Source organism: Acinonyx jubatus, chromosome C1, assembly GCF_027475565.1.
Source record: "Acinonyx jubatus isolate Ajub_Pintada_27869175 chromosome C1, VMU_Ajub_asm_v1.0, whole genome shotgun sequence".
Lineage (NCBI taxonomy): Eukaryota > Metazoa > Chordata > Mammalia > Carnivora > Felidae > Acinonyx > Acinonyx jubatus.
In genome coordinates, this window is record NC_069381.1 from 35433870 (window position 1) to 35446285 (window position 12416).

The 12416-nt window shown below is 38.9% G+C and overlaps 1 protein-coding gene and 1 pseudogene across 3 annotated transcripts in view; both read right to left on the bottom strand.

Annotated features, from left to right (window-relative positions):
- Nucleotides 1-12416, bottom strand: part of TESK2 (testis associated actin remodelling kinase 2) — a 131082-nt gene that overhangs the window by 74519 nt on the left and 44147 nt on the right. The gene's annotated exons all lie outside the window — the stretch shown is intronic.
- LOC106970158 (60S ribosomal protein L36-like) lies at nt 8148-9034 on the bottom strand (annotated as a pseudogene).

The window sequence follows — 12416 nt, forward strand, 5'->3', positions numbered from 1 at the left end:
AAACATGACAATAATTATATAACTATGAACAAACATTAGATTTTTTCAAATAGAAAAAATAAATTACAGGTTACAAATACAATCCTATGTCCATTAGCTATTTCTATAGCCCATTTTTATTCCATTCAAATAAGCATATTAACCACAAATGAGAGTGACAGTTAATATAGGGGTACCTCTAATTCAACTCTAATTTATATTTTTAAAATTAAATTATTTGCATATGTTTAATAACAAACCACATGCCATATATTCACTTTTAGCAGTGTGGTATAAAATCAAGCTAAGAATCCCTTCTCTGGCACAGTGCCTTTAGTTTAGCATTTAGAAATTGCTCAAAAAATATTTGCTGAATTTAAATAGTTAACTTGAGTCAGGAGGCTTAATTTCTAGAGCAAATGAGAAACATAAACCTCTGACCAGTTCAGAGAAATAGTAAGGAGAGAATTAAATAATAATTAGGACAAGAACATAAGAACTGTCACAAAGCAATTAATCATTAAGTTAACTGTTAAATGAATCGCTTAGGACTTCCAGTCAAGAAGTCACAGTGAATATACAATAAGTATACAGTAAGCTGGTATAGCAACGTAAGTATTAGGCATATGCAGTGTTTAAAGCAATAATTTTCAATAGAGCCTATAACAAGTCACTTAGGAGGTGTTTTTAAAGTTTTTAGATTAAGGTTTTGGTTATAACAATGACTGGGGGCAAGGAGTGTTGCTGGCCAGAGATGCTAGACATCCTGCAAGGTACCAGGACAGTACTGCACAAGGAAGCATTGTTCTATGTGCTGTATGAAATTCAAATATCTTGCTAGACATTCATGTAAATGAAGAACATATATATGTATTATTACCTGAACTTGGATTCTAACACCATTTGACAAAAAAAAAAACAAAAACACAAAGTCATCTTGCATGGTTTTAATATATACTAAATTCTCTAGAAATACAACTATATTATGAATTGAGGAAAAATCACTTCTTTCATTATGTTCAGAAGAACACATGAAGAATTGGTCAACATTTCAGAAAATCAGACCACCAGTAGCAATGCTGCTCCTAGTATTTGAAGTATAGTATAGTCATATAGTATTTGAATCCTATACAACTGTATTGTATTATACAATATGTATCAGAACCCATTTGTAGTTTTTATACTCACAATGATTTATTTAGCCTTTATTTTAAAATATCACCTATGCTGGGGAGCCTGGGTGACTATCAGTTAAGCATCTGACTCTTAGATTTCAGCTCAGGTCATGATCTCATGGTCTTGAGATGGAGCTCCATGTCAGACTCCACGCTGTTAGTGTCCGACTCTTGATCTTGGCTCAGGTCATAATCTCACAGTTCGTGAGTTTCAGTCCCACATGGGGCTCAGCACTGATGGTGCAGAGCCTGCTTGGGATTCTGTCTCATTTCTCTCTGCCTCTCCTCCGCAGGTTCTCTCTCTCTTTCTTTCTCTCTCTCTCTCTCTCTCAACATAAACTTAAAATAAAATATCAACTAGAGTGGCACCTGGGTGGCTCAGTCGTTGGACCACCCAACCCTTGATTTTGGCTTAGGTCATGATCCCAGGGTTAGGGGATCGAGTCCCGCAGTGGTCTCTGTGCTGAGCATGGTAAGAATCTCTCTCCCTCTGCCCCTCTCCCCTGCTTGCACTCTCCTTCTCTTTCTAAAAATTAAAAAAAAAAAAAAAATCAACCATAAATTAAAAGCATATTTTTGCTTTGCTCACAAATAAATTTACCAGTGTTCCTACTCTGTCAAGTTTTTTTCCCTCAATGAAACATTCAAGATTAAATGAATATTTTACAAAGAAACACTGATAAAGCTGGCAAAGATATATCATACCTCGTTCTTTTCTCTCCTTCATCAATCTGTAATTTGCCTTGGCAAGCTATCGCTATTTCATTTGAGGTCACTGTCCTCTTTCCCTTATCACATACAAATAAGTCTAGTCCATTAGATTTTTTTGGTCTGTTATACTTTTATTCTAATATCCACTGGTATCTCTGCTCTTTAATTTTTCTTCTTGCATGGAATGGCTTCTGTCTTCTTTCTCTTAAATCTAAAGCTAATCATTTGTGGGGCGTCTGGGTAGCTCAGTTGATCAAGTGTCCGACTTCAGCTAAGGTCATGATCTCACGCTTCGTGGGTTCGAGCCCCACATTGGGCTCTGTGCTGACAGCTCAGAACCTGGAGACTGCTTCAGATTCTGTCTCCCTCCTTCTCTGCCCCTCCCCCACTCACGCTCTGTTTCTCTCTTTCTCTCAAAAAAAAACATTAAAAAAAAATTTTAGGGGCGCCTGGGTGGCGCAGTCGGTTGAGCGTCCAACTTCAGCCAGGTCACGATCTCACGGTCCGTGAGTTCAAGCCCCGCGTCAGGCTCTGGGCTGATGGCTCAGAGCCTGGAGCCTGTTTCCGATTCTGTGTCTCCCTCTCTGCCCCTCCCCCGTTCATGCTCTGTCTCTCTCTGTCCCGAAAATAAATAAACGTTGAAAAAAAAATTAAAAAAAAAAAAATTTTAAACCAGTCATTTGTGAGAGGGTAAAAGCATCAGACTACTTCGTTAAATTTTCTACAGTAGTCAGGCCCCAAATTTTGCATATTGAAATGTATATTTTTACTAATTTAATTTTCTTTTACTTCTTGTTTATCATGGAGTTAGGGTATCATGTTGATGCTTTATAATTATGAACAACAGTAACCTAATTACCTATCAATTTCATTTCCAAGGTAGTCAGAATTCATTAAAAAATTGTTATAGTAGCAATAATATAGCTATTATTCATAGCACTTGCTTCATACTAGGCTCTGTTATACCATATATACATATATGTATATATATATATATATATATATATATATATATATATATATATTAACTCAATCCTCAAAACAATTCTGGGAGGTTGGTATTATTAATGTCTCCTATTTTACAGCTATGGAAATTGGGCACAGAGAGATTAAAAGGACTTTCTCAAGATCCTACATCTAGTAAACGAGAGAGCCAGAATTTGAACCCAGATAATGGAAACATTAGGGCTAAAATGCTTGAGAACAACTAATCTAAGGGAAAAAGCACTGCATGCACCTTACAAAACTGCCAAGAAATAATAATTATGACCTTGTATGTATCTAACAACACAGACTTGTAATATATAAAACAAAAACTGACAAAACACAAGGCAAGTTTAACAAATCCACAGTCTTCATGGGATTATTTAACATACCTTTCAGAAACTGAAAGTTCTAGAAGATAAATGAGTATGGATATAGCACTTTTTTTTTAAAGTTTATTTATTTTGAGAGAGAGCAGAAACACATGTGCATGAGCATTGGAGGGGACAGAGACAGAGAGGACAGAGAGAGAATCTCAAGGAGGTTCTGCACTGTCAGTGCTGAGCCCAAAGTGGGGCTCAAACCCAGAAACCATGAGATCTTGACCTGAGCCGAAATCAAGAGTTGGATGGTTAACAGACTAAGCCACCCAGATGGCTGATATGATACATTTTAATAACAAAACTGATATGCTTGATTCAATCTTGTCCCAGTAAAGGTAGGCTTTATTTATCTTTTTTTTTTTCAAGTCCATATGAAAAAATTGACCAAAATGCCTAGATCATAAAGGAATTCTCAAAAAATTTCAAAGAATGTAGTTCCAAAACCACATTCCAGACCACTATGAAATAAAATTAGAAGTCAACAACAACAACAAAATAATTAAAAACAAGCATAGTAGACACACTGTTTATCAACATCTATTTTCCCCCTCTTCTTGACTTACAGGACCTCAGTTAGTTGGCAATGTGCTTGGTTAATTAAAACATTCAGGGCGCCTGGGTGCTCGGTCGGTTAAGTATCTGACTCTTGATTTTGAATCAGGTCATGATCTCACAGTTCATGAGTTCCAGCCCTGCATCAGGCTCCACACTCACATTATAGAGCCCTCTTGGGATTCTCTCTCTCTCCCTCTCTTTCTCTCTCTCTCTCTCCCTCCCCCGCTCTCTCTAGAGTAGCCAGGTGACATAGTACTAAGTAAGGAGATATAAGTGGGAATTGCTAGGTAGGGATTCTAGAAATGTTTCCCTGATGAAACTGCCCTTTATCGTTTTTTATAGACTGGAGCAAAGACGTAGTGCTTGCATCAAGAACAGCTACCTTGTAACCAAAAGGCCACGAACTACACACTAAAGACAAGGAAACTAGAAGCTTGGTTTGTTGAGGACTTCCTTAAGCAGCTGCACAGCATAGGCATTTCTCAAGATTTCTTGAGAAAAATTTGAATAAGCCACTGTGTTCAGGTTTCTGTAACACACTGCCAAAAACAATCCTAACTGATTTGCAAAAAAGATTAAAAATAAATGGGTTAGGGGCACCTGGGTGGCTCAGTCAGTTGAGCCTCCGACTTCGGCTCCAGTTGTGATCTCACGGTTTGTGAGTTCGAGCCCTGCATCAGGCTCTGTGCTGGCAGGTCAGAACCTAGAGCCTGCTTTGGATTCTGTGTCTCCCTCTCTCTCTGACCCTCCCCTGTTCATGCTCTGTCTGTCTCTGTCTCAAAAATAAATAAACATTTAAAAAAAGGTAAAAATGGGTTAGAGTTCAACTAAAAATGCCATATAAAAATATAAAAATAAAGATAAAAGCAAAAATTAATGAAATAGGAAACAAAGAAACAATTGAGAGATTCAACAAACCAAAAGCTGACTTGGGAATACAAAAAACTAATAAACATATCTGCAGTGACTCTGGATCAAGAAAAAATCTTTTAGAGGCGCCTGGGGGGCTCAGTCAGTTGAGCGTCTGACTTCGGCTCAGGTCATGATCTTGCAGTTTGTAAGTTTGAGCCCTGCATTGGGCCCTATGCTGACAGCTCAGAGACTGGAACCTGCTTTGGATTCTGTGTCTCCCTCTTTCTTTGCCCTTCCCCCACTCTGTCTGTCTGTCTCTCTCTCACTCAAAAATAAACATTTTAAAAATTAAAAAAAAAAAGAAAGAAAAAATTAAAAGAAAAAATCTTTTATTGTCTAGCTCCTGCCTATCTCTCTAGATTCATCAGTTTTGCCATTCCTTTACATGCATCCACCAGACTTAAACTAAATCAAATTTCTCACCGTTCCTAGAATATTCCTCTGTGCCTCCACATATGCTTTTCCAACTGCTTGAAATGCCCTTTCCCTTACCTGTCCACCAGACAAGCTCTATTTTCTCCTTCAAGAAAACTAAAGGGTGACTTCCTCTATGAAGCCTTCTCTGACCCCTTCACACAATGTTTATACTGGTGCCCAGTATTATATTCCTTAGTACCCTATGCATACTTTCACACACTTAGCAAATATGTATTGAGTAATTTCAGGCTCTTGCTAAAGTTCTATTTTAGCAAATACTGTGTTTTAAATATATTTCCTATATTTAAGAGCTCTTTTAGGGCAGGATTTTATTCCTCTATCCCTAACACCTAGCTCAATGTCCTACACCTAATGAGTATTAACTAAATATCTGCTGAGTAAATAAATGAATAAGATAGCAAATAATTGCAATGTTTATCACATGCTGCAACAGAAGTAGCAACAGAGTGCAATGAGATTACACAAAAGGACAGTAACCAACTCTCTCACTCTCACTGACGCAAAATAATACACTCTAGAATCAACTTTTTGTAGTATCTTTCACGTGCCTTCACATATATCATATCATTTACAGAAATACTTGTACGAGCTGAGTGAATGCAAGTTGTACAATACAACTTGTGTGCTTCTAGTTTTTGTCCCCCCCCCCCCCCCCCCGCCGAATTATCAATTAAAGTGAAGGATCTTGGCAGGTATTTCTACACAGCAATATGAACACAGTAAAATTTGCTACCTGATAAATTATCACTTGTCACTCACTGAGTGCTGAGCTTGGCCCACTGAGACATCTACAATATTCTTTACTACTTAGCCCAACTTCCCACAGCAGCTCTAGGGGTTATATTAAATGTACTGAAAAGGGCCAAAAGCTCCAATCATATATTGCTGTGTGTGAACCTTAAGTGCACATATGATACACAGTGCCTCCTATAAAATACATCATTTCCCCTCCACACCAGCCAAACACCAAACCTCCCCAGGAGAGCTCCTGCTCTGAAACCCCCAGTATCTCAAAGAGGTTACAAAACCAGATAAATGCAACAAGGAACACAATAGGAAATTTAGCAAGAAGTAGTTTTGACAGACAATAAGGCTATGCAACAAAGACGATTACCAAGGTGCAAAGCCCTAAATTGCAGTGGACTGTTACCACCCTCTTTCTCCACACTTCTCAATGCTAAACTCCTTTAAAAAGGGTGGTAGAAGGTGGGGAGGGAAGTTTGTTTTCCTCTTTATACCCTCTTTTGTAAATGTCTGTAACACGGTGTCAGCTCTTTGGAATTTATGTTTGGTAGCTCTGGCAGCTTCCTTGAACTTTATGAACCTATCTCTGACTGCTACTTGTCTCTTCTCCTTCTTCACACCCTCCCCATGTAAAGATACTTAAGGTTCAAGCCTTGCTGCTCTAGTGTCTCTATCCACTCTTTTCCTTGACTGTTTCTAACACTGAAAACATTTTCTGATGGTTAAAAATGCACTCAATTCCTGAAAGAAAAAAAAAAAGAAAAAGAAAGAAAGAAAGAAAGAAAGAAAGAAAGAAAGAAAGAAAGAAAGAAAAACATTTTAAAAAGCGCTCAATTCCTATAAAACACTGCTTTCATGCCAGAGTAATATTGTACAATGAAGGGTTTTCTCTACATTTGTTCTTCTTTAATCTCATTCTTCATACTGAAGGTTACCTTAATTCTCTGACTATATGGGGCAATTTACTTCTGAAATGGCTGATCTGACACAAGGGGACAAACATGGACAAACACACACACACACACACACACACACACACACACACACATCCACACACATCTTGCTCACTGATGTTTTGGAGTTTGGGGGTAGGTTCAAATTACTCCCAGAACTCATTACTTTGTTCCTCCAAACAGCTTTGGTATAAACAGACATTGCAGTCAGAGCAGTAACTCTAAAAACTGGTACTAAACAGTACCAGAGATGGCTAACGGGCTTACTCCTAACCTTCACACTCAGGTAGAACATTCACTACCTCACATCATCCTGTCTACTTCTTAGTCATTTTATAAAAGCTTCCTTATACACCTTCAAGACTATAGAACTTAACTCTTCTCTGACACTGTGACTATGAAAGCATGCAGTCATTACATATTGTTAAGAAGAGGATCACACATAGTGTTGATGAAAACACTTTTTATGGTGAGGTCTCAGAGAGGCAGATGGAAAAGCACAAACACTGGGTGGCTCAGTCAGCTGAGTGTCCAACTCTTGATTTCGCCTCAGGTCATGCATGATCCCAGTATGTGGAATTGAGCCCTGCATTAACTTAAGATTCTCTCCCTCTCTCTCTCTCTCCCTCTGCCCTTCTCAACCACTCATGTTCTCTCTCGAAGAGAAGAGAAGAGAAGAGAAGAGAAGAGAAGAGAAGAGAACAAACACAACTATGAAAATATAGACAATTTAAGAAAAATCCTTGAGTTTCTATAGATTCAGATTGTGACAATGATCACATTTGAAAGAGAAAGGATTCAGTGTCTTGCAGATCTCACAAGATGTAGTTTGAGAGACTAAAAAATTGTAGGCAGTTGGCACACTAAGACCGCTGCAGCAACACCAGCATTTTGAGACCCAGTATCTTACTTCTCAAAGTAGATAAAACCACCAGAGAACACAAAAACTTTACCTTCCCAAGCACAAAAATAAAACATCTTAGAACAAAGTAACATTCACATACTAAAATGCTCCCCTTACTTTCTTTATACCACAACTGTTAATACTGTTACAGATTTAGAGTTTGCATGACAACTCCATGTGCACTAAATAATAAATGTATAACCATGAATGTGAATAAATCAATTTTTCAGTACCCAAGCAGATGGCAGATATCTGGCTCTTTTAGTTTATAAGTTTATTATTTCTTACAGCTTGGCATTTCCACATGATGCTGTCAATTTGGGAAAATATAAAGGGGGAGAAAGTAGGAACTTTGCCTCTTTTTTTTTTTTTTTGAGAGAGAGAGCGCAAGTGAGCGAGGAGTAGAGACAGAGACAGAGAGAGAGAAGCGGGGCTCACCCAAAGCGGGGCTCATGCTCACCAGAAGCAGAGCTTGTGATCACCCAAAGCAAGGCTCATGCTCACCCAAAGTGGGACTCAAGCTCATGAACCGTGAGATCATAACGTGAGCTGAAGTCAGATGCTTAACAACCGAGCCACCCAGGCGCCCAAGCCTCTAACTTACATAACTAGTTGTATACTTGCCACTCAAAATGAATCAGGTTGAACTCTATAAGAAAGCATACACACACACACACACACACACACACACACACACACACACACACACACAGAGTATTCTAAAAATATAGCATAAATATATAAAAATTAATAAAATAATCTTTAAATTTTTTCTTGTACACTGGATCAAAATTAGCTATAATATTCCATTCATCAATTACACAGATAGGAATTCAAATCCTAGCTGTACCATTTACCTATTGGCAAGACATTAAACATTTTTGGACCTCAGTTTCCTCATTTATTTATGTATTTATTATTTTTTTTCCAAGTTCCAAAAGTTTCTATTACATACAGAGGAGAGGAGTTCAATCCTTCTTGGCTGTGACTTTCCCCATGGCTACTAGCATGTTGCTCAGCTCCTCTCTCTTTCTCTTGGCATGGATGTGTGTCTCCACCTTTTTCTTGAGAACTTGATGGCACCATTGTCCTTGGAGACCTTGAGCAACTCCATGCAGGCTGCTCATATGAGGCAAAGCCATATACCTCTCGGATCATGTACCACACAAACCTGGTGTGCTTGGTGAGGCGCCTGTGGCAGCAGCTATACCTCAGTTTGCTCACGTTCTTAGTCACCTCATGGCCCTTGTTTAGGCCCCCGGCCAGAGGGTAGCATAGAGCTACGGCTGCTGCTTCTTAATGGCTCCAGGGCAGGAGCAGTTTCCTCATTTATATAATGGAAGTATAACTGCTTATAGAATTATTGTGGCAAATATAAATATTTGTATAAATAAAAAGATCATGTATACAAGTCCTTAACATAGTACTTAGCACAAAATTCAAAATCTTAACTGCATTTGTAATAGAAATAATAACTAGCCCTTATATAGGGTATATTATATGCTAGACAGTATTCTAAATACTTTACATATACTAGCTCATTACATCTGCTCAACAACCCCATAAGGTAGGTACTATCATTACCTCCATTTTGCAGATGCAGAAACTGAGGCACAGAAGTCAAGTAACTTGCCCAAGGTCAGAAAGCTTATAAGTGGTAGAGCCAAGATTCAAATAGAGTCAGTATAGGGGTGCCTGCCTGGCTCAGGTGATGCAGCATGTTGACTCTTGATCTCAGGGTTGTGAGTTCGAGCCTCATATTGGGTTTAGAAAAAAAAATTTTTAAAGGCTCAAACAGAGGCAGTCTAGCTCCAGAGTCTATCTCTCTCTCATGTTGCTTCTCAATGCATTCTTTTCTTTCTTTCTTTTTATACTGAAGTATAATTGATATACAGTGTTATATTAGTTTCAGGTGTACAATTTGATTAGCAAATTCTACATATTCTTATAACATATATATGGGGTTTTTTTCATGCAACAAATATTTAGTGAGTACCCACTACTTGGCAGAGTCTGTGCCAAGTGCTGAAGACACAGAGATGAAAAACATAGGGAGGTCTGATCTAACAGAGAAACGCAAACACGTAAAAAAAAAAAAGTCATAAAATGTAGCATTGCTCTGATAAAAGTCTATATAGGGTATACAGGAGGTACAAAGGAGAGAAGAGGCAATCATGCTATGAAAAATATGATAATTGTAAGAAAAGAAGGCATTTGATATCACATGACCATCAAAAATGAAATCATATCTGGGGCTCAGCTATGGGCCCAGTTAAGCGACAGACTCTTGATTTAGGCTTGGTCCTGCGGTCATGTGATTGAGCCCTGGGTCAGGTCCTCACTCAGCATGGAGCCTGCTTGGGATTCTCTCTCCTCTCTCTCCCCTCCCGCTCCTCTTCCCCACTTGTGCTCTCTCTCTCTAATAAAAATAACAATAATAAAATTTTTAAAAATGAAATCACATCTAAAAATAGTGGGCTAACCTAAGATCAAATTTGAACTGTTGTGCAAAAATAAAATAGAGAAAATAACATCTAAAATAACAAAAGCTATTATTTGCTCGATCAACAAAACATTGTACAAGATGCCCTACACATTTCATTTGATCCTTCCAACATTACAAGTTAGGTATTGTTATACAGGGTACAGTGAAAAGAACACAAACTTTGTGTTCATCCTAGGTTCAAATTTCTTCATCAAGTCTCTCTCTCTCACTCACTAACACACAGGTACACAGATACACACACCGGTACTCTTACCCCCTTACTACTTGTATTCAGGCTCCTTTGCCAGCTCTTCCTTTCTCTACTCAACCCTTAAATGTTTGAGTTCCTCAATACTTGGTCCCAGGCTCTCTTCTGTCTGTTTATACTCCCTGTATAACATCATTCATATCCATGGCTTCAGTTACTCTATGTTTTTTTTTTTTTAACGTTTATTTATTTTTGAGACAGAGAGAGACAGAGCATGAACGGGGGAGGGTCAGAGAGAGGGAGACACAGAATCTGAAACAGGCTCCAGGCTCTGAGCTGGCAGCACAGAGCCCGACGCGGGGCTCGAACTCACAGATCACGAGATCATGACCTGAGCCGAAGTTGGCCGCTTAACCGACTGAGCCACCCAGGCGCCCCCAGTTACTCTACGTTAATAGCTCATATCTACATTTCCAAGCCAGATCTGTCTTCTGAACTCTAGATGTTAACTGCTTGTAGAGGTTTCACATTCTAATCCAAATCTGAAATCATCAAATACATTCCTCCTTCAGAGTTCAAACATCCAGCTACTTGTACTTGAAATCATCTTTGATTCCTCCTTCCTCTCACCATCACATCCAACCATTCACCAAATGCTACAGTTAATACCTTCAAAGTATCTCTCAATTTTTTTATAAGCATACTTAAGTTGGTAAATTAAACCGCATGTCTAGAGGCACCCGGGTGGGTGGCTCAGTTGGTTAAGCGTCTGACTTCAGCTCAGGTCATGATCTCGCGGTTGGTGAGTTGGAACTCTGCATCAGGCTCTCTGCTGTCACCTGCTTCAGATCTTCTGTCTCTCTCTCTGCCCCTCCCAGCTCATGCTCTCTCTCTCAAAAATGAATAAATGTTTTTTTTAAAAGATTTTTAAAAAGCATGTCTAGTATTTCAAATCATTTCACTCCACACCATTCCAGTTACCACCATGCACACTTCTGCCACAGTCACATATCACATCTTTCACTTGGACTATTGCCAAACTGAATCAATTCTTACCCTCTCCAACCCACTTACTTAAAATTAAAAGCAAGTCTCTTAAGATAAAATCGAAAATTCTTATCCTTGAGGACCTCTACAGATGATGAGGTCCTCAACAATAAACCCCTGCTTACCTCTGCAACATATTTCATCTCTTACCAATCTCCCCGACCCTCTGCTGAAGCCATTCTAGACTTCTTTCAGATCCTTAACTGCATCTCAGACTTCTCTCATCTAGGCCTACAAATAGATTGTTCCTTCCTCTTGGAATGTTCATTTCTCCAACCTATTCCTTCACTTGGCTAGTTCTTATTTACCCTTCAAGTCTCAACTTAAACTTCACTTTCTCAAGAAGAGCATTCTCCCGCTCCAAATTAGACAATGGATTTTTGTACTCCCATTGCAATCCATGTGTGGCAACAGACTCTAGACTGGCTCCCATGATCCCTACCCCTAGTGTTCATGCCATTGTGCGATCCTTTCCCCTTGAGCCTGGGCAGGGTCTGTGACTTACTTTTAACCAATACAATATGGCAAAGGTGACTCAAAATTTAAAACATCAAAAATGAATTAACTGCGGGGCACCTAGGTAGCTTAGTCGGTTGAGTATCCGACTTCAGTTCAGTTCATGATCTTGCAGTTCGTGAGTTCAAGCTCCACATCGGGCTCACTGCTGTCAGCCTGTCAGCACAGAGCCGGCTTCAGATCCTCTGTCCCCCTCTCTCTGCACACCCCCTGCTTGCACTCTCCAAAAAAAATAAATTTAAAAAATAAATAAATAAGAAGAAAAAAATGAATTAACTGTGACCTAAATGTCACATAAGATTATAACCTATCTTACTAGAAGACTCGCTTACTAGCTTCAAAGACTCAAGCTGCCAATATGAAACATATCAAGCTGAAGCCCTCAATTTAACAGCCTGCAAGGAATTGAATGCTGCCACCAA